Genomic DNA, 27009 nt, shown 5'->3' with positions numbered 1-27009 from the left:
GCACACATGAGTCTTAAGACTGAAGCAGCTGGCTTCGAGCCCTGCTGAAGCAATTTGGGTCTGTTTGTCTGCAGTTAGTTCTGCATAGGCCCCGTATTTGAGAGCTGTAGGCTCACCTCTCTTTCCTCAGGAATGTTTCCTTATTGGCATTGTCACTGGCCCTGTTTAAAGGCCATACTTAAAGTCTCAGCTTGGCATACCACAGGAGCCAGCTTCCTCATTCCACGTGCATTAGGCTTTCTAGATGAAAGAGGAAATTGGGGGCTGCCGTGACCAAACTCCCCACTTCCCAAGGAAGGGTTGTGGTGTTTTATATTTCTATCAAGGTTGCTTTGGCTTCAACTTTAAAACAGTGCATTTCACAGCAGTGGAAGGGGGAAGGGGGCTGGGGGCAGACAGAAGAGTAACCCGGCAACCACAGCTCTGTTCTCCAGATTTGTTAAGATGTGTTGTCCAGGTTTTGGGAGGGGCCGTGCTCCCTCTGAAGGCACTCGGGAAGGATCTGTTACGGGCCGTCTCCTAGTTTGTGGTGGTTCCTTGGCGCATGGCAGTGTAACACCAGTCTTCACAGGGGGTGTATGCGTCTGTCTCTGTCCACATTTTCCCCTTTTGATAAGGACATCCGGTCCTATTGGATTAGAGCACACCTTAATGAGTTCATTTTAATTTGAATAGCTCTGTAAAGTCCCTATCTCCAAATAAGGTCATAGTCTGAGGAACTGGGGGTTAGGACTCTCCTATGTCTTTCTTAGAGGACACAATTTAACCTGTAACAGTAAGGCTGGTTCAGTACTTTAAAATAGATTACTGTAAACCACCGTACTGACGGTCTAAAGAACAAAAGTGTGATCACATTAATTGATGCAGAAAAGCATTTGACAGAATTGAACATGCATTCATGATAAAAACTCTTGGCAAGAAAGACATAGAACCTGATGAAAGGCATCTGCAAGAAAAGTTATAGCCAACATCATATCTAATGGTAAAAGACTAAATGCTTTTTCCCAAAGATCAGAAACAAAGCAAGGATGTACAATCTTTGTACAAGGATGTACAAGCGTCTGACTGTGGCCTAGGTCATGATCTCAGCAGCTCGTGAGTTTGAGCCAGCCCCGCATCAGGCTCTGTGCTGACAGCTCAGAGCCTGGAGCCTGCTTCAGATTCTGTCTCACCCTCTCTCTGCCTCTCCCCAGCTCACATTCTGTCTCTCTCCTTCTCAAAAATAAATACAAACATATAAAAAAAATGTTAAAAAAGAAAAAAGAAAATCCCCCAAAAACATCTGCAAAAAAAAAAAAAAAAAGTCCTGGAATTAAGAAGTAAATGTAGCAAGGTGATAGGATATAAGATCAATAAACAAAATCTATTGAGTTTCCATATAGTAGGAATGAACCATTAGGAAAGCAAGGGAATTGAATAGAGAAAACAATTTTGAAAATGAAGAATAAAATTGAAAGAATCACAGTACTTAGATTTTAAGGCTTTACCGTAAAGCTGTAATCAACATAGCATAGTATTTGTGAAGGGAAAGACCTTTAGATTAATAGAACAGTATAGAGTCCAGAAGTAGACCCCAAAATACAACCAATGGATACACACACACACACACACACATTTTTTTTTTACAAAGGTGCAAAGGCAATTCAATGAAGGATAGTCTTTTCAACAGATGGTGTTGGGATAATTGGGCACAAGGCTGGAAATGTTTTCTTCACCCCAAATGAAACCCATTAGTTCTTAATTTCAGCCCCTCCTCCTACCCCCCCACCCCCCTCCCCCATTTACTGGTAATCACCCATCTGCTTTCTGTTTCTATGTATTTACCTATTTGGGATGTTTCATATAAATGGAACCATCCAACATGTAACTTTTTGCATCTGCTTTAGTTAGCTTAATATTTTCAAGGTTGATTCACCTTGTAGGATTTATCTACACTTTGTGCTTTTTTATAACCAAATGATATTCCATTGTATGTACATGCCACAATTTGTTTATCCATTCTTCTGTTGATTAACATTTGGGTTGTTTCCGCTTTTTGGCTATTGTGAATAGTGTTGCTATGAGCTCACCTACAAGGATGTGAGTCCCTGTTTGCAATTCTTTTGAGTATAGACCCAGGAGTGGAATTACTGTGATATTTTGTAACTCTGTATTTAACTTTTTAGGAACCATCCAACTGTTTTCTCCCACATTGACTTTATACAGTTGTGATCATATTGTGTATGTTTTTGTTTATTTATGTAACATCTAACATAAAAATCACCCCTTCAAATTAAAGATGCATAGTCAACATTTTTTTTGTGGCTGCATACTGTTTTATATATATTTTATAATTTAATCTTTTAATATTTTAGCCACTTTGATTTTTTTATTATTTTTAAAATAAAATTTTTTTTAACATTTATTTATTTTTGAGAGACAGAATGGGGGAGGGGTAGAGAGAGAACGAGACGCAGAATCCAAAGCAGGCTCCAGGCTCTGAGCTGTCAGCACAGAGCCCGATGTGGGGGTCGAACTCAAGAAGTGTGAGATCATGACCTGAGCTGAAGTCAGACGCTTAACCGACTGAGCCACATGCCCCAATTTTTTCTTATTTTTTGCTTCGTGTTGCTTTATTAGATAACACTGTGACAAACCTTTGTGATAACATTGTTAATTCCATTTAAATTGTTTCTGTAGGGCAAATTCCACAAAGTAGAATCATTAGTTTATAGCACATTTTCTAAATTCTTGTGACCTGTTACCAAATTACTTTCTTAAAAATGTTCTACCAAATTTCACCTTGACCGGCAGTGTGGGAAGCCTATTTTATCTTACCCTCCCAGACCTGGATAATATTATTTTTAAAAATCCTTGCTAATTTTGTAGAAAAAAAAAAAGAAAGAAAATTTTAATTTAATTTCTAGCACTGGTTATAATGAACTTGAACTTTTTTCATATGTGTACACTTCATGGTTTGTGAGTTGTCTATTCATATCTTTGCCTATTTTTATTTTGGGATTTGTGTTCAAAATGCTCTTTGTCATACATAACGGATCTAACCATGGCTTTAACAAATTTGGGACAAATTTTTCTGACATAACAGGATATCTAGAAGTAGGCAACCACTGGCTGGGTTAGTGGTGTAGGATGTCAGGATGGTGTCTTGTGACACAAGATGGCTGCAACTGCTCTGAACATCACATTTCTGTCCCAGGCATGAAGAAGGGAAGATGGTGGAGCCAATTATACCTGCCATTTATCATGGAAGTAAAAGCTTTCCCGTATGCCGTCCCAGTAGATTCCTCCTGATGTCTCATTGACCAGAACCATATCATAAGGCCACCCTTGCTACAAGGGAATTGAGAAATCAGGAAGTGGGATTCAGATGTTTGGCTTAGACCAATCATGACCCCTCCCCTGAAACTGAATACTTTGCTGCCCACAACAAAACCAGAAAGGAGACTAACTGGGGAGATTAGATTCCGTCTGACATAGTGTCTCATTGTGTGTATGTTTTTTTTTTATTGATTTATATATTTCTGTATACTTAAGGAAATTGACTTTTGTCCTGTTTATTACAAATACATTTCCCAGTTTTCAGTTTTCACTTCTATTTATCTGACTCATAAGGAATTTTTTTCCATCTTTATAGAACAAAATGTACCAGGTTTTAAAAAAATGTTCTTTTTAAGATTAGAAAGTTCTACCATCTAGAGTTTAGGTCAACATTCATTCACCTCTACCTTTTAAAAATCTTTTAAAAAAAAATTTTTTTTTTCCAACGTTTATTTATTTTTGGGACAGAGAGAGACAGAGCATGAACGGGCGAGGGGCAGAGAGAGGGAGGGAGACACAGAATGGGAAACAGGCTCCAGGCTCTGAGCCATCAGCCCAGAGCCCGACGCGGGGCTCAAACTCACGGACCGCGAGATCGTGACCTGGCTGAAGTCGGACGCTTAACCGACTGCGCCACCCAGGCGCCCCAAAAATCTTTTTAAAAAACTAACTTTTTCGACATGCCTGGGTGGCTCAGTCAGTTAACATCCGACTTCGCCTCAGGTCATGATCTCACGGGTTCATGACTTTGAGCCCCGTGATGGGCTCTGTGCTGACAGTTTGGAGCCTGCAGCCCACTTCAGATTCTGTGTCTCCCTTTCTCTCTGCCCTCCCCCTCTCAAAAATAAATAAACATTAAAAAAATTTTTAAAGCTCACGTTTTAATGATCTGATATATATTTTATCTTTAGAGTAGGATAATTCTGCAAATTGATTTTTTTTTCCCCAAATGGCTAGCAAATTTATTTCCATCTACTTCTAAGGCCTGTGCGTGTTCCTTTTAGAGAAAGAACTGGGGAAAACATAATAACAGCAACAAAGTGTTGATAAGGCAAATCCTATGCCATCAGCTATTGTGAAACTAAGAAGGAAATTGTAGGGAAGAGGCTCTTGTACAGAGAAGTGTGATTTGTACATCTATTAGTACACATAGATAATGGCTCATGTTTCAGTTTTCTTCCTCTTCCCATTTTTTATGCCAGGTAGCAAACCCAACTGAGGGTAGACCATTCATCCTGAGATCTGCCTCCAGTGACCTGGTTGTCTTTTTGGTTCTTTTGACAGTCAAACCAGTACCCTGGTAAGATGATGTAAGTTTTTAATGTATAACAGAATCGATCTGCTTTAGAAATTAATCACAAGGAGGCGTACCTGGGCGGCTCATTTGGTTAAGCATCCAACTCTTGACATCGGCTCAGGTCATCATCTTATAGCGTGGTTTGTGAGATTGAGTCCCACGTCGGGGGGGCTTTGCACTGACAGCCGGGAACCTGCTTGGGATCCTTAGTCTCCCTCTCTCTCTGCCCCTCCCCTGCTCTTGGGCTCACGCACACTCTCTCTCTCTCTCTCAAAACAAATAAACGTTAAAAAAATTAATCACAAGGGTAAGTGATTAACACGATTACTAGACAAACAAGCAAACAAAATTAAAACCTCACATGTTGTGAATTTAATGTTTACCTCTCACAAGGGAGCTGGCACACAGCTCTTGAGGATATCATCGTCGGCACATCAATCACGGTCCCACCAGGAAAACAGAAAGTAGTCCTCATGTAAAATAGAATGTAGTGCAGTGAATTGGTTACAGGGTGGTAAAAAGAGATACCAATCCGGGAACATTGAGGCAGAACTGAGACTGGCAGCTGCAGGAATCCTGGAGGCAGCAGTGTGCTGGTAACTAGCTCCCCCTGGAGAAAAAAAAAAAAAAAAAGCCTTGATTTGTAGCATTGGCCAATTTCCAGCTAGCATTAGTTTAACAACCAGCTTGCAAAATTCCTGAGTATTTAACAATCTGCCCTTGTGAGCCAGTACAAGCCAGCTCTGGCACACCCCTGGTTGGGGAGGAAAAGGGAGCAGGTGGTGTTATCCAAGCCTAGGCTATGATCCCCGCCCCCGCCCCGAGAGAAACTGCAGCCAACCGTGCAGGCCTGTCTGGGGATTTGGAGGCATGGGGAAGGCAATCACTGCCAGAAGGTTTGCATGAAGCGGAGGAGAAAACCCTGACTTCTTCCTTCTTCTCGCCCTCCAGTCTCCTGCCAGTGTCTGGCTGGAAGCAGCTGACTGGTGGTGACAGCCTAGAGATTCAGCTTGCAGAGCTCATCGGCCAGCAGCACTGAGCAGAGCAAGGGAAGGACAGTTCCTTGTCTCTTCTCTCCTGTTCCTGTTGTCCTCTTCCTTCGTCCTGTAGAGTCTGCAGTTTCTCACTGCCCAGGCTTAAATTGCTAAAGCTTTGCTTCCTGCCAGATAATTCTTAATGCATTTTCCTTCCTGTTATCCTGTACAACTGTCCATGGTCATTCTGTGTTGTTTCACCATTCCCCTCACTTCGGCACATTTTGGGAGTTGCCGCCTTCTGCTCTGGCTTCTCCGGGCTGCTGCTTCTCCGTGCCTCTACTTCCCGTGTCCTGCCCAGTTTCCATCTTGCTCCTGTGAGTCAGGGTCTTTGGGTAGAAAGGAGTCTCACTAAGGGCACCTAATGTAGAGAGGGCTTTGTTGAAAGGTTACACGTGGACTGAAACTGGAGTTTGAAGGACGTGGGGAACCAACACGGCTCCAGGGACCAGCCACACTCTCTGCTTGCACGTCACTGCCCACACTGCCCTCCTAGGATGCCCTTGATTGTTTGGCTGTTGCTTTTCACATTCTCTGGTCCGGTTCCTCATGGACATGACCATCATGCCAGGTCACATGACACCTCTCTGGCCAGCCCGTAGATGGTCTGCCTTAGGGTCAGTCTGCAGCACCCTCTGGGGGCAAGTGTAGTAACTGCAGTTCCTGAGCAGGGGCCATAGACCATCTAGTTCAGCTAAAAGTGATACAGTGTTGGTGTGGCAGGTGCTAAGAAGGGGCTTGCACTTGCTTTCTGTGTGCCCACCTGTGCACTAAGATACTTGTTGTCTTCTTGGTCTCTATGAGGACAGGTCCGGGCCCACGGGCTCTGCTAAGACATGGGTTCTTAAACCTGGCTGAAATGACAAGCACCTGAGAAGCTCTCAAAATTAACCAATGCCAGGCCCCCACCCTGACATTCTGGCTTAATTGGTCTGTGATCAGGCTGGGCATGGGTATCTTTTGAAAGCTCCCTAGATGACTCCCTTGTGCAGGAAGCAATCCCAGCCTGGCTGCCTGGGCATCGGGCACTGACTCCTCCTGGCACATGTTTCCTACACTCCTTTGCACAACTTCAGGGAGTGTTGATTTTCCGGAAACCCTGTGGTTTGGGAGGGGAGAGCCAGGAGTCCTAGCAAAGGACAATGGAGAGGGCTGTGCCTGTGTCAGATGTAAGGAACCTTGTTTCTAGTGCTTTCCCACTTTAAAATTGCTTGGTAGGGGGGGCGCCTGGGTGGCTCGGTCCGTTGAGCGTCCAACTTCAGCTCAGGCCATAATCTCATGGTTCGTGGGTTCGAGCCCTGCGTCGGGCTCTGTGCTGACAGCTCAGAGCCTGGAGCCAGCTTCGGAATCTGTGTCTCCCTCTCTTTCTGCCCCTCCCCTGCTCATGCTGTGTCTCTCTGTCTCTCAAAAATTAATAAACATTAAAAAAAATTTTTTTTAATCAAAAAATAAAATAAAATAAAACTGCTTGGTAGGATCAAAAGGGAACCTTCTGTCCCTGGAGCTGTTTAGTCTGGCAACGGGAAGAAGTGCTTTTTGCTTTTTGTTGCTTTGTTTTGTTTCACTGCCCACTAAGTGTGGGTTATGCACAAACACAAATGCTGTAATATCCACAAGCAGCTTAGATCCTGTTCTTGGGAACTTGCTGTTTTGCTGTAGCCACAGGTCCTGCACACTGACTGTTGAGTGGTCATGTTCAAGGTCAGGAAGTAGGAGGGAACAGATAAAGAAGCCAACGGGGAAGCCCAAGGAGTTTCTGAAAGGGAAAAGCAGCCTGGGGTCAGTACAGATTGGCCGGGGGCAAGAGGAAGGAATTATGTACCTCTCTGTGCTGATGCTGTGATTATTCAGGAATACTTGACTGGTGACATCTTAACTATATGCACTAGTATAAAGCCTACTGGGTGCACTTGAGCCCCCTAAATAAAGTAGAAAGAATGAATACGATTATCTTTGTTTTCCCCAGAAATTATTAGGCTGATTTCTCTCTTTTTTTCTCAAAGAGTCTCAGGACATAGTTAGGTCCATTGGTGGATGTGGGACTTGAACACGGGACTCTGACGGTGCCCAAGGCACTTGTGCCACATGTTCTGTGGCCCTGTGGGTGAAGTGATCCGGGCAAGGGATGGTGGAGGCGGGTGGACAAGTGTAGGTTCGAAGGGAAATTAATACCTCAGTTTTAAGGGCATTAAATAGCAGTTGAGAGGACATGTGATCAGAGTTCATCGCAGTGGCAGTGTGGGGTCAGGTCGAGGGCCCCTGTGATCTCCATCAGTCCCACCCCAGCAGCCACACCAGTGAGCTCACCATCCACGTGAGCCCCGAGGCTGCCCATGAATCGAGGCTCCCCCCTCCCCCCCACCGTTGTTAAGTGGGCATCCTTAATGGTTGTCAAATGTAGCTGACATGCAGGCAGGAGTGACAGCAGGGCCCTGGAGCTCCGCAGACAAAATCGTCACAGGCTCCCCGATGGCCAAGGACCATCTGTGGGTCTACATGAAATCCCCTAAAAACAGCCAGCATGTTCATTTAAATCGTGGCAGAGCTCAGCTGGGGACCCAGGTTTTTCCCTTTTTATTTTTAGGCTTTGAAACTGCAGAACATTTTTTTAAATGTTGATTTATTTTGAGAGAGAAAGAGTGAGCGGGAGAGGGGCAGAGAGAGAGTCCCAAGCAGGCTCTGTGCTGTGAGCGTGGGGCCCCACGCAGGGCGCAGTCCCATGAAACTGTGAGATCGTGACCTGAGCAGACACCAAGCATCGGACGTTGAACTGACCCAGCCCCCCCAGGCACCCCTAAACTGCAGAACTTTTAACAGCCTATTTTTTAAAAAATTGCTGTTGTGTGTTTTATGTGTGGTTTTCCTCTTTGCTTCCAGATCACAGCAAGCTATATAAAAACAGCTTTTCGAGGGGGTGCCTGGGTGACTTGGTCAGTTGAGCGTCTGACTTCGGCTCAGGTCATGATCTCACAGTTCGAGAGTTCAAGCCCCACGTCGGGCTCCATGCTGACAGCTCAGAGCCTGCTTGGGGTCCCCTGTCCCCTTCTCTCTGTGCTCCTCCCCTGCTCATGCTCGCTCACTGTCAAAAAATAAACTTTTTTTTAAAAAATGGGTTTCTGAACTGTGCATAATTGAGGGTAGTCTAAGCTGCCAGCCGAATTCCTGTGCGTTTGTGCATGTCGCGGCTCCCCGTCAGGATGCACAGAAGCCACGTGTGTGCTCTGCTTTCTGAAAGCCGCCCCTCAGTCGTGGGTACTGGTGCTTCACCCCTCAGAGCAGGCAAAGCACCACAGCTCCGCTGGGCTCGTTCCTCGTTGGGGAGCGTGTCAGGGAGGGCCTGGCCACGCTCCTGCTCTCTCTGCTCCTCTTCCTGGGGCTCCCCCTCCCTCCTTAAGGACATCACTCTCTCCCCTATTCTCAGCACCCACCCACCCACCATCCCGTCCAAACACATTCTTATTTGTAGGTGAGACTAACCCCGGCTCCACGCAAGGCAGCTGGAAGGGCCAATAAATTAGGTCATGTCTGTCCACAGCAGTTTAATTGCTTGGCCACTGCCGTCCAGGCAAAAGTCTTTAAAAGGTTTATGAGTAACATATTCCCTGCAGGGTAGCTGTCTCCACCTTCAAAGCACACCGTACCCCACCCTCGCCTCGCTCTGCCTGGCGTTCTGTACCCGGCTTCCGCGGAGCTCTGAGTCCAGCCTCTCGCCCAGCTGCTTGTCATTTGCCCCGTGTGTCAACGTTCCACACCCTGCTCTGGGCCTTCCAGGTGCTTCAGGAGCGCTCACGGCCCCCAAAAGATACATACGTTCTTATTGTAACTTTTTTTATTAGAAACAATTCCCATGGGTCTAAGGACCCACTAACAAGTGTTGTAAATGGCACAATTTCCCAGCTGTGCTTCCGAACAATGATAGTCTCATCGTGAAAGTTGATAAAAAGGCTTTTCTGTGCTCAGCTCATCTGACCTTCCTCTGTGAGGTGCTCCAGGCCACTCACGGGTGGCAAAAATGGAAGCTTCTTCACCTTTAGGGGCCTGGGTCTCTTGGGGAGGTAGGGGCCCCACCTCCTTTGGCTTGGACCTGCCCACCCTCCCGGGATGCAGCAGTCATCAGGACATTTTAATTGCAGGTCAGTCAGTTGTCAGCATCAGGTGTTGGCAGTTGCACTGCAATTTCACGTCTCTCTCTTGGCATTTCCAGGCGTGACGAGCTCCTGTTGGCAGCGTTAAGGCCTTTGTCTATGGAGCCTGTTGCTGCCCCAGGACCCTCCTCGTGGTGCCTAGCAGCACTGGGGGTCAGAGGCTGGGTACCCCTGTGTTCCTCTTAGGGTGAGAGCCCCATAAGATAGATTTTTTTCCCCATATCGTGGATTCAGCACCACTTCTGTGGAGCAGCTCTCATTATTTAGCAGATGTCCTTGAGATTCTGCTGTGACCCTAGTACCAGAGATACAAAACCAGGGAGGGAGAACGTTTTAAAACAGCGTCTCTAAGGGCGCCTGGGTGGCTCAGTCGGTTAAGCGTCCAACTCTGGATTTTGGTTCAGGTTGTGATCTCCCGGTTTATGGGTTCAAGCCCTGCATGGGGCTCTGTGCTGACAGCACACATCCTGCTTGGGATTCTCTCTCTCTCTGCCCCTCTCCCCCTCTCAAAAATAAACAAACATTTAAAAAAAAAAAAAACAGCTCATCTCCTGTAACGAGGCAGACAATAAGCTAGCGGTGCACAGGGACACAGAGGTCATTTAACCCCACGTGAGGTCTCAGGGAAGACATGGAGGAGGAGACGATGCCCGACTTGAGTCTGGAAGGGGGTGTGGGGTGAACAGAAGGGGGAAGCAGATTCTGAATGGGGCAAACGGCGGTAGGGAAGACACGGGGTGTGGAGGACTGCGGGGACCTACGTGCATCGCCAGGAGTGAGAATACTAGAATACAAAGTGCAAGCCAGTCCCCGGCCAGAGGGCTCGCTACAAACTGAAGGCCCGTGGAGCCACTGGGATGCCTGTCGCAGTAGAGTGACCGTCAGTGGTAGATGGCTCTGGGTGTGGCTGACACCAGGATGACACGAGGTATGTGTAGGGGACTCGACTGGTGATGCAGAGAAGGGGAAAGGCTCGAGAGAGATTTGGAAAATTAAATGAGCAGGCCTTGGGGCTGATCGGCTGGAGAAGGGAGAAAGGACCGTTCGTGTGAACTCAGGTTTCTCACTTTGAGGAGCTTTTGACATTTGGCCCGCTGTTTACACTGAAACTGGGAGATTCCAGTAAATTCTACGCTCTGTGAGTCCAGAGAGTGCGAAAGGACCTCAATTCCCTCGCCACCTTTTAAACATCGAGCTACTTCATCTCGGGATGTACTTTACCTCTTGGCAGTGAAGGTCACGTTTTAGGCCTGGATCGCCGTCCAGGGAGGGGTGGGCGGAATTCAAAGCAGAGTCCTGGCAAGGGAGCCTGGAACTCGCTCCCCGGGTCCAGATGGCCTGGTCAAGGACTCTCCGGCAGAGGCTGCCAGCAGCCGCCTGACGGCCGAGGAGGGACTGACCCACAGGAACCACCACGCGGCGGGCCGAGGTGAACAGCCTGCCAGACAGCAGGCGCCCAGGCAGCCACAGGAACCTGCAGGTGCTTTCATTCCCCCCCCCCCCCCCGTCACCTTGGGCCTCCTGTCGGGAGCTGTTGCTCGCTCCCGTGCTCAGCAAAACTAATTGAGGCTGACTGATCCTTAAGGCCCTCTTCCCCTCCAAAAAGAAAAAGCCAAAAAACAAACACAAAACACAAGACATCTCAAGCGCTGTTTGCCTTCGCGAAGAAGCGGCAGGCTGACCTGGTAACAGTGCCCTTCTCTGTACGGGTCAGCATGAGGCGGGGAGTCTCCTCTCTCCGGTGCGCCCCCGTCCTCCAGGCTCGGGCACCGGCGATCTCGGTTTCGAAGCTTGTCCTGAGTCACTAAAGAGAGAGAGAAAGTCATTCTACCCCGTGCCACCGAACACCGGCCAGGTAAGCTGCTATGTGCCAGGACGAAGCCCCTGGCAGCTAGTCTGGCCCAGATAGTCCAGGATCCGCGTGAATATACCGGACGTATGTCTCTAGGTTCAAAGCAGCCAGGCTGAACGCGGTGCCATCAGCAGGCATGACGAGCAAGGGAAAAGATGCCCCTTGCCAAGTTTACCGTGACGGGAGTTTACTTAAATAAATGGCAGCTTCTTTGAGGATCCAGATTAGTGATATTTTCATTTCATTCAAATAAGACCTACTTGGCAAGTATTTTGAGGAGCTGCTGCGGTAAACGCAGAGTGTAGAACCCAAGAAATGTATAATCTCTTTGGGCGGACAGGGCATGAAAATTGAAACCGTATACTGCACATGACCAAGTAACTAATGGGTGGCAGGGGTTTTGGAGAGAGACAGAGACGGACGGGTTGGCGGTGAGAGGCGGATGAGCGGGCTGCAGATGAGGGGAGAAAGACTCCCAATTCCAGCTTCTTAACGCTCCCTTTGTGCCAAATCTGCATTACGCACTTAGAGAACTTTAATCGGCAGTTAGACGCGCAAATCTTCAATTCAGAAAGGCCATTCCGGTGTCCGTGTTGGGAACTAAAATCCCAAAGAATAGGGCTGGTGTTTGTGTATTGTGGGTAACAGCAGACTGACTTTGGTGTTTCCTCACCCCTCCCTTCATCCCCACACCCCCAGGGATCTGTTCACCTTCAGTAACTTCTGCTACGTGTTCGCTAACTTTTTTTTTTTAAGCAGAAATTGCTAAAAATAATATTTTAAAGTTGCACATGGAGAATGAGATTTAGGCTAACTGTTTGCATTTTATCACTGAACTTATTAATCTGTAAATGATAACTGGAGAGGCACAGAATCCCTTCTGATAAAGGAGTTAACTGCGTGTCGAAAGGTGATGTGTCATTCTCCTTATCGCTAGCATTTAGGTGAATCTGCTGAATCGAGGAGCAGTCACCCAGTGTATTGGTGTTTGTGTGAGTGACAGACATGAGGTCAGAAAAAGAAAAATATTTTTAAGTTTATTCATTTATTTTGAGAGAGAGGGAAAGGGAAGGAGAGAGAATTCCAAGCTGGCTCCACACTCAGCACATGGGAACAGGATGGGCTCAATCTCACGACCGTGAGACCACGAGACCATGACCTGAGCCGAAATCAAGAATCAGACGCTTAACCCGCTGGGCCACCCAGGCGCCCCCGCAAAACGAAATCTTTAACTTCCCCTCCAAGATCTGTTCTTTATTAGAGAGTGTAGGAAGCATCCAGAAGACCTGTATGATCTTAGTACTGAACCTTCTCCCGTATGTGTCTAACAAGGAATTGAGAGGATTTCAGAGTCTCTGGGACCCTTATTTATAGCCCATTGACACAGGGTAGTAACAAAAATGTTAGTAGATAATGACTGACTTCCATGGGGAAGCTTGGACGATTTCTCCTGATGCAAGCCCAGCAAATAAAAACTTACTAGGAACACAGAAATAAGACAAAAACAAACAAAAGCAACTTCCTTTGCTCAAATTTCTCTCTACCAGTGACGATCTTCAACTATACCCCCTTCCTACACACACACAATCTATTTTCCAAATCCTTCAATCATTCGCTGAAGAACAAGCATCACTAGTGAGGAACAGTGGCAAATTCAGACTCTGCCCTAGTAGGGCTTACACTCCAGGAAGTATATTCCCACCTGTCCTTTACGACCCCTCTCCGCCAATGCTTTCCCAGCACTAATCATATCCTTCTTGATTATTGCAAGGCAAGAGTCTTGGTTTCCTATTACATGATTGTGATATAATAAGAAATATATATATTTGATCTTTGTCTCTGGTTCCTGGAATCGAGCTTCTAAAACCCTTGTAATTTCATGAGTGGCAGGGATGAGAGGAGTCTTTTGTTATTCATAATAAGATCCTTTCACCCTAACCTGGGTCTGTAACTCCTGGAAGTTGGGGTCAGAGGAACCAGGATTGGAACTTTTAGCCCCAACCCGTGACCTCCAGGGAGAGGTGGACGGGATAGGGGCTGGAGACTGACTTAATCGATAATGGCTGATGGTTTGATCACCCGTGCCTACATAATGAAGCCTCTATAAAACCCTAAACAACAAAGTTCGGAGAGCTTGTGGGTTGGCCAATGAGAATGCATGCACATGCCAGGAGGTGGCACACCCCTAAACTTCATGGGGACATGGGGACAGAACTCCCCTGCTCAGGACACGTCTGGACCCTGTCCTATGTATTTCTTAATCTGGCTGTTCATTTGTATCCTTTACAAATATACTTTGTAATAAGTTGGCAATAATAAGTAAACTTTACCCGAGTTCTGTGAGCTTTTCCAGCAAATTCTCAAATCCAAAAAGAGCAGCCTCGGGTGCTCAGTCAGAAGTACTAGGAGCCTGGGTTTGAGGTGAGTGTCTGAAGTGGGGTCAGATCTTGTGGGATTGAGCCCTGAACCTATGGGGTCTGCACAAACTCTGGGCACTTAGTGTCAGAAGCGTTGTGAGTAGAGAAACTATTTTTCTTTTAAGAATCTATCATGTCCCGTGTTGTAACACAGCTATTTTGTACATGTCCTTTCCTGCTGTTACAGCTGCCATCTCCTAGTGTGTTCACGGTGTCCTTGCAAACTCACATGCTCATTATAGTTGGATTAGATTCATTTTTTTTTTAATTTTGTTAACGTTTTATTTATTTTTGAGACAGGGAGAGACAGAGCATGAACAGGGGAGGGTCAGAGAGAGGGAGACACAGAATCTGAAACAGGCTCCAGGCTCTGAGCCGTCAGCACAGAGCCCCACGCGGGGCTTGAACTCACGGACCGCGAGATCATGACCTGAGCCGAAGTCGGACGCTTAACCGACTGAGCCACCCAGGCTCCCCAGATTCATTTTATTTTCAATCCTTTAGCTCAGTGCCAGCACTGAATTGAATGATGGGACCAAGAACACGTCAAGAAGGGCATTGCGAGCAGAGGAGGGTAACTTGGGAAAAAGCCCGGAGAATATGGCCATAGAGTTTGGAATGGTTGCCCCTGGGGTTTGAATGGGAGGACAGTGGAAAACAAGTCCACGTGGGTAAGTCGGGTGTCTGGGCACGAAGCACTGAGTTTACGGGAGAGGAAAATGAGACGCATAAATGTTACTTGATCAGCCCAAGTAACAAAGGGCTCAGAACCCACCATCTGAGTGTCCCCGCTCTCCAGGCCCGGCACCCTCACACGTGCTCAGACAGTGATTCTGTGCAGCCAAGCCAGTCTGGGGCAGTTGGATGGGAAAAGGTGAAGATAATGCTAGAGTGTGGCTCTGACCATCCTATCTGTGTCCTGGGGCCACAGAACACCTCTCTTTGTATTTACCAAGCAGCCTGAACAGAAGCAAGAGGAATAATGGCAGGTAAACAACCAAGAAAACTCTTTGAAGACAACATTCAGCCCTGCTCTGTGGTCTGTTGTAGGAGCCAGTCTGAGCTCCTGCTTGATCACATAGGGCCCGTCTGCGAGCTACTCTCTGAAGCAAATACCAGCAGTTACCAATTCTGACATCCGTTTGTCCTTGGCCTTGAGCTTCAGAGAGCTGATATTTTCCATGACACCTGGGTTAAAATAATAAGCAAAGGTGTTGAGCAGATAAGTCACAACACACACACACGCATATGCAATTAACAGACGAAATAATAGGGGCGCCTGGGAGGCTCAGTCGGTTAAGCGTCCGACTTCGGCTCAGGTCATGATCTCGTGGTTCGTGAGTTCAAGCCCCGCGTCAGGCTCTGTGCTGATGGCTCAGAGCCTGGAACCTGTTTCAGATTCTGTGTCTCCCTCTCTCTCTGACCCTCCCCCGTTCATGCTCTGTCTCTATCTGCCTCAGAAAATAAATAAACGTTAAAAAAAAATTTTTTTAAACATACAAAATAATAACTTCTCCAGTAATCAGACCTTTTTTAACGAATCCCTCCCTCTTTTTTTTGCTTGTCAGGTATCAGTTTAGCAAAGATTATTAAGAACAATAATAATTCATGTTGGCAAAGACATGGGGAAATTTTCCTTCACAGAGAATCTGCTGGTTGGAGAAAATTTTGATATCACCTTTCTCCTGAGCAATTTTGTGATAAGTCACTGAATGATAAGTCATTTCATAAGTCACTGAAACATGTCTGTCCTTTGTCTCATCAATCCCACTTCAAGCGAATTTATCCTAAGGAATTAATCGTAGAGGTACACAACGCTAAGTTTAAACTGTGTGCATTTCAACATTTTGCTTGTGAAAAATTAAAAACAACTCCTATATCCAACAGTAAGGGAGTAGGTACATATATTAGGGAACCGAGATAGGATGATAAGAAAATATCGATGTAGCACAGCATTCTTAATATAATGCTAAGTGAGAATTGTTAGCTGCAAGACAGTATTTGTTGCATAAAGGCATTGTTACAAAACGCATATGCGTGTGTCACGTTGACCAAGCTGGACTCCTGGGACATCAGAGAGCGTCTTTGGTTTTGCCTGTAATTGCCACTGGGCAAAACATGACCAGTCCCATGACTTTTCTGCTCACCGTTAGGTAATAAAAGTCCTTGGTCACTTGAAGCCACAAAACAGTCTCCGGTCAATGTGGTGATTAGACCGGCTGGTACCTGACTAATGCCGATCTCATTCCCAGCAGCAGCCATTCCCCCTGGCACACTCACTGTGCGCATCAGGGAGAAGCCCAGAACGGCGACAGGGATATGATCCTCCCTTTCCCCCAAAGCCTCCACCTCCCCCTGCCCTGAAGGGAGGAGGTAGGGGGTGGGTGGGTGGGCAGAGAGGTACAGGCTTGGGTAGGGGTGTGGGGGGTGACTGAGATGGCTGTAGGATGGTGCCCATGCTCTCTGGGCGGACAGATGTTTACATTTGCCTCTTGCGAGCTCACGTGGGGGCTTTTAGGCTCCGTTCTCCTGCAGCTTTTTTTTTTTTTTTTTCAACGTTTATTTATTTTTGGGACAGAGAGAGACAGAGCATGAACAGGGGAGGGGCAGAGAGAGGGAGACACAGAATTGGAAACAGGCTCCAGGCTCTGAGCCATCAGCCCAGAGCCCGACGCGGGGCTCGAACTCACGGACCGCGAGATCGTGACCTGGCTGAAGCCGGACGCTTAACCGACTGCGCCACCCAGGCGCCCCTCTCCTGCAGCTTTTGATGAAAGTGTCTGGTGTCCCCTGCTCTCTGCCCAACCTCGCCGTGTCCCTAGGAGCCCAGTGGTTCGCCCACAGCCTCTTTCCACCAAGGTCTTTTTACCTCTTGAGCTAGCTCTGGTGGAAATGAACTAAGAGAACCCCACACCTCCCCGGCCTCTTCGGGGGTTCATGTCTCGTCCGTGGGAAACACACACAGCGTTTCTGCCCCAGAAACCCTGGAAGTGAGGACTGCTTGCCAGCTGGGCAACCTCCCTTCAGTCTCCCTTTACTCTCAGCCGGCTGGCACCAGCTTCGGGAACTTCGTCTTCTTGCCCTGGAGTCAGACACCAGGTAGCCTTTCCCCTAAACTGTCGGCAACACAGGTGAAAGCCCAGCGGTGCTGTTAAAGCCCCCCTCTCTAAAGAAAATCTGCTCGCGGCTCCTCAGTCTCCACTCTTCTGACCCAGTGGGGGTAGGGGACTTGTAATCTTAACAAGAAGGCTTTGGACTTGTTTTTGGTAAGGACGCTTAACATGAGCTCTACCCTCTTCAGGGTTATCAGCGCGTAATACAGTGTTTTTATCTTTTGGCCCCAGTGTTACTCAGCAGATCTCTAGAACTTACTCGTTTATGCAGAACTGAAATTTTATACTTGATAAGCGGTTCCCCATCGCCCTCCCCCTCACTACCACTGTGCTATCCTTTGCTTCTATTAGTTTAACTATATTAGAAACCTCATATAAGTGGCATCACGCAGTGTTGGTCCTTATGTGTCTGGCTAATTTCACTCAGCATAACGTCCTCAAGGCTCATCCATGTTGTCACATTTGCAGAATTTCCTTCTTTTTAAAGGCTGAGAACGTTCCGTTCTATGTTTCTATCACATTTATTTTTTTGTTTCTATCCCATTTAAAAAGTCCACTTGTTGACGGAATTTAATTCTTTCTACAGCTTTCCACCATTGTGGATAATATTGCTATGAACATGGGAGGTGCAGATATCTCTGGAGCTAGTGTTTTCATTTCCTTCAGATGTATTACCAGAAGTGGAATTGCTGGACCATATTCTATTTTTTCATTTTTTGAGGAACCTCCATACAGTTTTCCAAGGTGGCTGCACCAGTTTGCATTCCCATCAGCAGTGTACTAAAGGGTTCCAATGCCTTCCTCCCTGCCAACATTTTCTTTGTTTTGTTTTGTTTTTAAAATAACCATTCTGACAAGTTGTGAGGTGGTATCTCACTGTGGTTTTGATTTGTATTTCCCTGATGATGAGTGGTGTTGGCCATCTTTTCGAAAAATGTGTCTGTCGGCCATCTGGATGTCTTCTTTGGAGAAGTGTCTATTCAAGTTCCTAGCCCATTTTTATTTTATTTTAGTTTAGTTTAGTTTAGTTTAGTTTAGTTTGTTTATTTTGGCGGGGGAGAGAGGCAGAGAGAGAGGGAGACAGAGAATTCCAAGCAGGCTCTGTGTTGTCAGTGCACAGCCTGACATGGGGCTCGATCCTATGACCGTGAGATCATGACCTGAGCCGAAATCAAGAGTTGGACGCTTAACCAGCAGAGCCACCCAGGTGCCCCCTAGCCCATTTTTAAGTCAGGTTATTAGTTTTTTTGCTATTAAATTGTAAGAGTTACTTAGATATTTTGGAAATTAACCCTTTATCAGAGATGTTATTTGGCACATGTCTTCTCCCATCCCATAGGTTACCTTTTCACTCTGGTGATTCTTTCTTTTGCCGAGCTGAAGCTAATTTTTAGTTTGATATAGTTCCACTCATCTATTTTTGCCTGCCTTTGGTGTCATATCCATGAAATCACGACACACTTTCTAATTCCAAAATACACTACAAAGCTACAGTAATTAAAACAGTATGGTACTGGCATAAAGATAGATCTTTAGATAGGTCAATGGGACACAGTCAAGAGCCCAGAAATAAATTCATTCAAGTATGTCAACTGATCTTTGTGCCAAGAATACACCGTGGAGAAAGTACAGTCTCTTCAACAAATGGTTCAGGGGAAACTGGGTACCCCCACACAGAAGAATGAAACTGGACCCTTGTCTTACACCACACACAAAAACCAACCCCAAATGGGTTAAAGACTTACACATAAGACTGAAACCTGTAAAACCACAATAAAACATAGGGCAAAGGCTTTGGCTGTTTGGTTTTTGTTTTCATTTTTTGGTTTAATAAATCCTACCAAGCAAGTTCTCCTGACTGGTCTTCTCACAATTCACCTGGATGTGTGGAATCTCTTGCTTTCACGCCCCAGCTAAAACCGAGACAGGCTGGCTCCCACTGTAACATCCTAGTATGCCTGCTTTAAAATGCTGGGTGAGGGGCGCCTGGGTGGCTCAGTCGGTTAAGCGGCCGACTTCGGCTCAGGTCATGATCTCGCGGTCCGTGAGTTTGAGCCCCGCGTCGGGCTCTGTGCTGACAGCTCAGAGCCTGGAGCCTGTTTCAGATTCTGTGTCTCCCTCTCTCTGACCCTCCCCTGTTCATGCTCTGTCTCTCCTTGTCTCAAAAATAAATAAAACGTTAAAAAAAAATTTAAAAAAATAAATAAAATGCTGGGTGAACATTTGCACACACAGCAGTGTCTCTGGTTGTGGGGATGATGAGTGACTTTTTTTTTTTCCTTTAAGCTTTTGCAAGTCTCCTGTATTGAGTGTAATTTTACTTTTGTCATTAGAAAAAAAAAAAAAAAGGGGGGCGCGTGGGTGGCTCAGTCGGTTGAGCGTCCAACTTCGGCTCAGGTCATGATCTCACAGTTCGTGGGTTCCAGCCCCACATCAGGCTCTGTGCTGACTGCTTGCTCAGAGCCTGGAGCCTGCTTCAGATTCTATGTCTCCTTCTCTCTCTGCCCCTTTCCTGCTCATGCTTTGTCTCACTCTGTTTCTTAAAAATAAATAAATGTAAAAAAAAAAAAAAAAAAAGAGAGAAAGTAAAAACTGTAGAATGGCAAATCAAAGTCTGTTTTGTGGACACTTAGGATCTCCTGTCCCAACACTGAAGAATTCCCTTTGAGCAGATTCCCATTGGTTGATTATGGCGGCTGCTTTCGTTATGCCCTTGAAGGTGATAAGGTCAGGCGCTGGTTTACCTAGCGCTGGGCACTTCACTGGAAGTCTGGGGCGGGGCCAGTAAGGAGACGCAAGGAACAGCGTCACCTTGCACAGCCAGTCTTTAGAAACTGGAACACTGATCGGCACCGAACAGTGGGGTGGTAATCAATCGGTCGGTGGCTCCCTGACGCTGCTCTCCTTGTCCTTGTTTACTCCCAATGTCATCTCTTGTTGCCACTTTCCTCTCGGCCCCATGGCTTCAGTCTGTTCAAGACTCGCAGACGCTACGTCACTTCAGTTTGTCTCACTTGCCATCACGGTTGCAAGACACGTCAAGAGGAAGAACATGACTCAGTTGTTAATGACTGACCGAAATAGAGCACATCGGCCCAGCAGCATTCTTTGTCTCGTTTAGCTTTTAGGTCAAGCGAATTCCTGGTTCAGTTGATGAGGACCAGGAATGTGGAAAATCGTGGATCCCATGACCCAAAACACAACTACCCATGACCCCTTGTGTGTGAGTGGGACAGGCCCCCAACACTTCACGACCGCCCATGTGCTAGGAAAGTGACCCGTGTCTCTCCGATACCACCATGCTTAATTCATTACTGTTGAGTCCTATTGGGGATACTGGTGATGAGAATAGAGCGGCCGGAATGATTCCAAGCAAAGCAAAACAAAACAAAACGATGAGGGAATCAGACATCTAATTTTCTTCTTCTATGCCATGCATTATTTTATCCTAACTGAAAGAAAACAACCATTTTTGCAAACGAGGCCTAAGTGATTCAAAGCTAAATAGATGATGACTTTTAAAATCTAAGGTCATTGTTCTTAAAGAATAGGCCACGCCTACACACGTATGCCAGGTAAACAGTTCTTTTTATTTCCCCCTTTCTTCTGTAAAATACACCTAGCATTACTGCCTCGTTACATTTTGACACTTCATTTCTGAGAAATGGGTGGGTTGTTGACAGGTTGCCTACAATTCTGTACCTCTTCTTGACGCACTGAGACATACTCCCTTCGAGTACACGCTAGCCGCCAATGTCACATTATCATTTTTGTTGTGTCGTAAAGCTTTGTTTAGGCCTTTTCTCCAAAGACCCATTGAGACCTTATGATAAAGCATTGAAGACATTATGAAGAATAATCCCAAATTTGGTTGATTTTTGAGAAAGAAGAATTTATTTTTTTTAATTTGTTAATGTTTATTTATTTTTGAGAGAGAGAGAAAGAGAGAGACAGAGGGCAAGTGGGGGAGGGGCAGGGAGAGAGGGAGACACAGAAACCGAAGCAGGCTCCAGGCTCCGAGCTGTCAGCACAGAGCCCGACGCGGGGCTCATACTCATGAACCCATGAGGTCATGACCTGAGTGAAGTCGGACGCCCAACCGACAGAGTCACCCTGGCGCCCCTTCCCAAGAAAGAAGAATTTAAATACTAGAATATGAAAGTTAAAATGGTAGCAAATAACACACAACAACGTTACCAGTAAAATGTCTTTCATAGGAATGTTAAGTTTCCATCAGCAAGTTACCTAATTTGGAGTAGACACGTGCATTTGTACTGAGCCTGTCATACTTCATTTCACCCTGGCTACTGATTTTGTTACAGAATCATTCTAGGAGTACTTTTTTGGAGTGTGTTTGGGTAGATAAATGTAACTACATCTAAAAGCAAAACCTAATGGGCTCTTCTGGATAAACAATACCGTATGAAACATTATGTGTGTTGGATATAACTGATCAGCAGAGTAATAATTCTAATGAGAACATTTAGTTCAGGGACTCAGAGGGAAATGTTCAAAGTAAAGCCTTGGCCATGTGATTCTGTAGTAATTTCTGAAGATGTAGAGTGTTGATTTGTCAGGTTGATAGATGGAGAAAAACAGTTTAAACCAAACCCATATGAGACAGGTTTGCTAAAGTGAACTTGGAATAGGCAGAAACCATTTGGATAAGGGTTACTTCAAGGATTAACTCTTTTTGAAAACGTGTTACAAACTGTGATTGAAACCAACGAGCCTTCACTGATGTCCGCATCAAACTTGCTTTGACCCTGTCATTGAATTCTGCAGTGGGTAATGCTTTGCAAGTCACGGACTTCCTGAACCTCCATTATCCCAGATGGGGACCCAGGGACACTACTCTTCATGGTGGTGGCATTTGGGAAACGTCAGGACATTTTCTCCATTCTGTGTCCTGAAAGCAAAGACTGAATAGCTGTTTGTAATGTCTCTTTCTTTTTTCGTTCCGGCTTGCATAATTGCTCAGGGCGTGGGTAGGGGTAGGGAGAGAGGGAATGTCATATTTCAGCATTAAGTTTCTTAAAGGTACTTCCGGAATGTTGGGCTTGAGTTGCTCTTCTGACATCGCTAAGTTTACAAGGTACCAAGTGAATTAAATTGAATACGATCTATGTGGGTATTAATTACAGTGCAGGCAATGTAGTCTTGTGACCTTTCTGCCTTGATCTGGAATAAAGCTACCTGGGCATCGCTTTCTTTCAACCTTGTGGAATTGCCGAGGCTCCCCTGACACCGTTCCTCTTCGTGTAGTTTTTTCCTGGCAGGATGTGTTCTAAGAATTAGCATTAAATTGCCTGAATAGGAGAGAAAAAACAGGCTCTGCATTCTTATGCATGAAAAATGAAGGAGGGACGCACGGATACGCACAAGTATAGTTCTGTCTTGTTACCTGATTACATCACTAGCGGTACAGAGGGTGTGGCCAAAACTTAGGATGCAGTCGTCTTTGGAAAGAAGCCATGAATAATGTAATATGCAAGCAGATCCAAGCTGTTGAGATCATATACTCTTTCCGTGGATCAGAACTTACTGGCTCTCACCTGCCTTGCAGTTGTGCTGGGAAGAGCCCCCACAAGAGGCACTTCAGCCCGTTTTTGCAGCTCTGAGCAACTTCCCTACCCTGTAGAATTCGAACCCGCAACTGGAATTAGCCTTTGCCTTACAAGTTTCTCTGGAAAGATGTCTGAACATCTTTATATACGTGGAGGCGGGGAAGGGGGGGGGACACCTCAGTGGCTCAGTCGGTTGAGCGTCCGACTTCCACTCAAGTCATGATCTCCCTGCTCGTGAGTTTGAGCCCCACGTCGGGCTCTGTGCTGACAGCTCAGAGCCTGGAGCTCAGATTCTGTCTCTGCCTGTCTGCCCCTCCCCTACGTGCTCGCACGCGCTCTCTCCCTCTCTCAAATATAAAATAAAAAAATTTTTAAAAAGAAGTGTAGGTGGGAATCAAAAGCAAAAAACTCTCATCTTTAACTCACTTGTATTCATTTGTTGGGTTACCCAACAAACATTTAGTCACTGCTTGCTGTGTGTTCAGAAAGTCTGGTGCTGTGGTTAGGGAGCTGACACCCCAGTGCCATGAAGGAAAGTGCAGGGACAGGCCAAGAGGTGAATAGTTGAGGACCTGAGGGAAAAAAAATGTGTACTCACTCTGGAAATAACTCAACACACGCTACCATGCTGAGTCGTTGGGGTCTGAAGCTAGGTCAAAGTGCTCTTTGACTTCCCATGGGATAACCACAGGCATGTTTGGTTTTGGGTTTCATGGTTTCCATTTTTTTTTGTTATTGTAATAGCACCTACCTCCCTGAGCGCCTGTGGTGATTACACGAGATAATGCGTGTGGAAGGGCCCAGCACAGTGTCTGTGGCACATGAGCTTACCATTTAATCCCAGCTCCACTTCCCGCCCCTGGGAGGACGCGCGGTGGGCACGGTTCCCATAACGGTCAGCAGCATCACGAAGGTAATAGAGGTAACCCAAAATGTTACCTTCACCTTCCATAGAGGTATTGTCAGTTTGAATCTGGAATCGTAAAATCTCTTCTAGTTTGTATTCATCACCTGCTGCATCCAGAGAGAGGCAGCAGAAAGAAAGAATGGAGGGGGCGGGGAGGGGGGGAGTGTAAGGACATGGACACATGAGAACCATGTAACAGTTGGGACTTTTCAGGCCAAAACACGGCAGCCCCGGGGGCCACGGAGCTGGAATCTATGCCATCTCAGGCCTGAATACAGATTTGTTTACCGTGTTCTTAAATATGAGGCTGTACTCCCTTGAAACATTAGCAAAGACATGCTTAGAATCATAAGAAGTGGGAAGGTACCCCTGGGAGCTTCTAATTCAAACCCCTTATTTTATAGATGAACAAATGCAGGTGCAGAGAGAAGAGTTTCCCAAATTCATATCCATTTGTTCACCAAGGGCTTACGGAGTCCCTACTCTATGTCAGACATCACTCCAGAAGACAGGAACAGGCAAGGTCCTTGCTCTCATGGAGTTTACTTTAGTGGAGCACAGAGGAGATGACTGACAAAAAAGCAAATGAATGAGGGTGTTTTCATAAGATTAATGAGACAAAGAAAAGTAGGCCAAGTCACTTGATGGAAAGTATGGTTGGGGGAAGGGACTATTTCTGTTGGAGGGTCACAGAAGGCCTCTCTGCGACTGTGACATTTTGGCTAACGCCTAAAAGATACAAATGAATGGCCAAGCGATAAAGTAGGGAAGAACGCTGCAGGTGGAGGGACCAGTAAGTTCAAAGCCCATCGGGGACCAGAGTGGCTTTCGAAAGGAACAGAAGGAAGACCAGCTGCTGACTGGAGCCGGGAGACGCACGATGAAAGTGGGAGAAAAGGCAGAGGTCTGGAGCGTGGAGTTTGGGATTCTAAGGATGGTGGGAAGCTCCTGGAGAGATTTAAGCAGGGCATAGTGACATGATATAACGTACATTTTTAAAATGACGGCTGGGTGGAGCCCGAATGATAGAGGAACCAGAGTATGAAGCAGGGAGACCAGGAGGGAGTTCCTGCAGTCACCCAGGTGACAGACAGCGGTGGTTTGGGCCAAGGAAGTGGCCATGGAAATACCACCACTTGCTAGCTACAAACTCCAGGAAAGCTAGGGGCTGTCTCTTTCATGTACTAGTTAATCCCAACCTTCTTAGAACAGTGCCTGGCACATAGTATGTGCTCAAAAAAAAAAAAAGCCAAAAACAAACAAAAAACCCAAGCTGAATCGCATGTGTGACTACTGACTTTCTAAAGTTAGACTGGAATCCAGGATGAGATAAATACAAGTGTGAACTATTCTCAGCTCAAGGGCTAGGTGGCTCAGTCATTGAAGCACATGACTTCTGCTCAGGTCATGATCTCACGATGCTTGAGTTGGAGCTGTCAGCACAGAGCCCACTTTGGATTCTCTGTCCACCCCTCCCTCTCTGCCCCTCCCTTGTTGGTTCTCTCTCTCTCTCAAAATAAATAAATAAACTTAAAAAAAAAAACGATTATTTTCAGTTCAAAGATGCTTACCTTAGGAGAGTTTAGAAAAGTAAGCCTTTTTAGACATTTTACTAAAAATGTGCAACAGTCTTAGCAATTGTGTGCCCGAACCTTGGTGTTAGTGCATTCAGTGTGGTGTGAGGGCCGGTCTAGTAACCGGCAGGGAGCTGACCCAGCATGCTCCCCCTGTCTGAAATCTGCACCGCAAATTAGTTTTCTAGCAGTCACACTGTTGACTTACGTCCAGTCTGGAGATCTGGGAGGAGGAGGTTGCCCACCCTTAAACAGTTGATGCTTTTGAGCTTCTTTATAGGGAAAGGAAAAGCCCAAGGGTGATTCTCTTTTCTGCCGTCCGGCTGTTTTGCTGGGGAAGGTAATAGACGTTTCCAGCCTCACCCCTCATCCACCAACACATTTCACAACATCACACTCACTCAGCCCTTCATTTTGCCAGGCATGGGTGTATGGGCCTTCCATGCATTAATTCGCTCAATCCTCACCCAAACCCCATGAGATATTATGACTCCTACCCCCACTTCATAGATGAGAAAACTGAGGCACAGAGTGGTTAAAATCACACAGTTCATGAAGATCAGGGATGGTGTTCAAACCAGGCAGTCTGACCTTAACGTAGCCGGTCAGTATTTTAATGTCTTCATTGGAAGAATGGAATAATAATATTTACCGACCACCATTCTTGCTAAAATTAAATGAACTAATACGTGTAATTACGCCTGGCCTAGAGTACGCACCATGGAAATGTTAGCTAGGACTAGCTTTCCTGTATCATTATTATAGAAAAATTACTTTTACATCCATAATTTTAACTGGCACCCAGGATCCCATCTCTCACTTACGTCAAATGTTGATTGAGTTGCTTCGCCACCAGGGCACAAGTTTGTAGAACTCATTCATTACCCCAGAGGTTCGGCAAATATGTATTGGTCAACCGTTAAGTCAGGGACCGTGCTAGGCCCTGGGGATGACGAGACAATGAGATACGGTACCCGTCCTCAAGAAGCTGACAGCCTAGTGGGCGGCCAGGCAGGTGTAATGACAAGTGATCCAGCATAATTTGCAAAATCAGAGGTGACATGGCGAGCTTTCCCAGGTGGCTTGGGTAAAAGGAATGAATGGAATGGATTAAAAAGAGGTAAGATGAACCTCGGAAGACAGAAAAGCCGTGATGGCTGGCTGCATGAGGATTTGGCACTTAGTCTGATTCAGAGTGGACAGCCAGCCTTCCTTCAGCACCTGCTTTAGGACGACTGATCGGTAAGACGTCACTCACTGTGATGTGACCCGGTGTGGGAATTACACGTCTTGGTGTTACCTAGACTACTTATTTTCTTCCTTGCGTTGTGACTTCATCTCGTGTGGGAATAAACATCCGGGAAGGCTCTAATGGCCTGTTTAAGAAATATGGAAAAGGTCGCCTTTTAGTCCAGATAGGGTGATCTCAATCACAGCCATTCAAGGAACCTAAAAGGGCTTCATTATCTAGCTTGGCTTGAATGCTGGTGCCATTATTTTGCGGCCACTCTTTGGGTTCTAAAGGTTCGTGTTTTTGTTCTTATTGTTGCTACGGTTCATCCCTTCTCTTTGAGAGTTCCCTTCCTCCAGACTTCCCTCTGCGGTTTAACTTTGCTGTCAGCACAAGAACACATTTTTCAAGACACCTGCTTGCTTGCTCTCCTCCCTGCCTCTCCGTGAGTCATGGTTGTGGACGGAAGCGAACAACAGGCTGTGATGTCAGGGACAAAGGCTCTCAGAAAACAATCTTCCGAAGAGCCAGAGAGAGAGATTGGAGGCCAGGCC

At 46.2% G+C, this 27009-nt stretch overlaps 1 protein-coding gene across 4 annotated transcripts in view; it reads left to right on the top strand.

Annotated features, from left to right (window-relative positions):
- Window positions 1-27009, top strand: part of EXPH5 (exophilin 5) — a 79033-nt gene that overhangs the window by 10508 nt on the left and 41516 nt on the right. Inside the window, exon 1 of one of the 4 annotated variants that reach the window (XM_040482916.1) lies at window positions 11066-11649. The exons of the other annotated variants lie outside the window; for them this stretch is intronic. The gene's annotated coding sequence lies outside the window, so the exon portion shown is untranslated. Of the gene's footprint in view, window positions 1-11065; window positions 11650-27009 lie in introns of those variants that run through there. 4 annotated transcript variants of the gene reach the window in all.

This window comes from Herpailurus yagouaroundi, unplaced genomic scaffold (assembly GCF_014898765.1).
Source record: "Herpailurus yagouaroundi ecotype Mexico unplaced genomic scaffold, PumYag 161, whole genome shotgun sequence".
Classification (NCBI taxonomy): Eukaryota; Metazoa; Chordata; class Mammalia; order Carnivora; family Felidae; genus Herpailurus; species Herpailurus yagouaroundi.
Note: the sequence above shows the minus strand (reverse complement) of the source record. Positions and strands in the feature narration are given on the sequence as shown.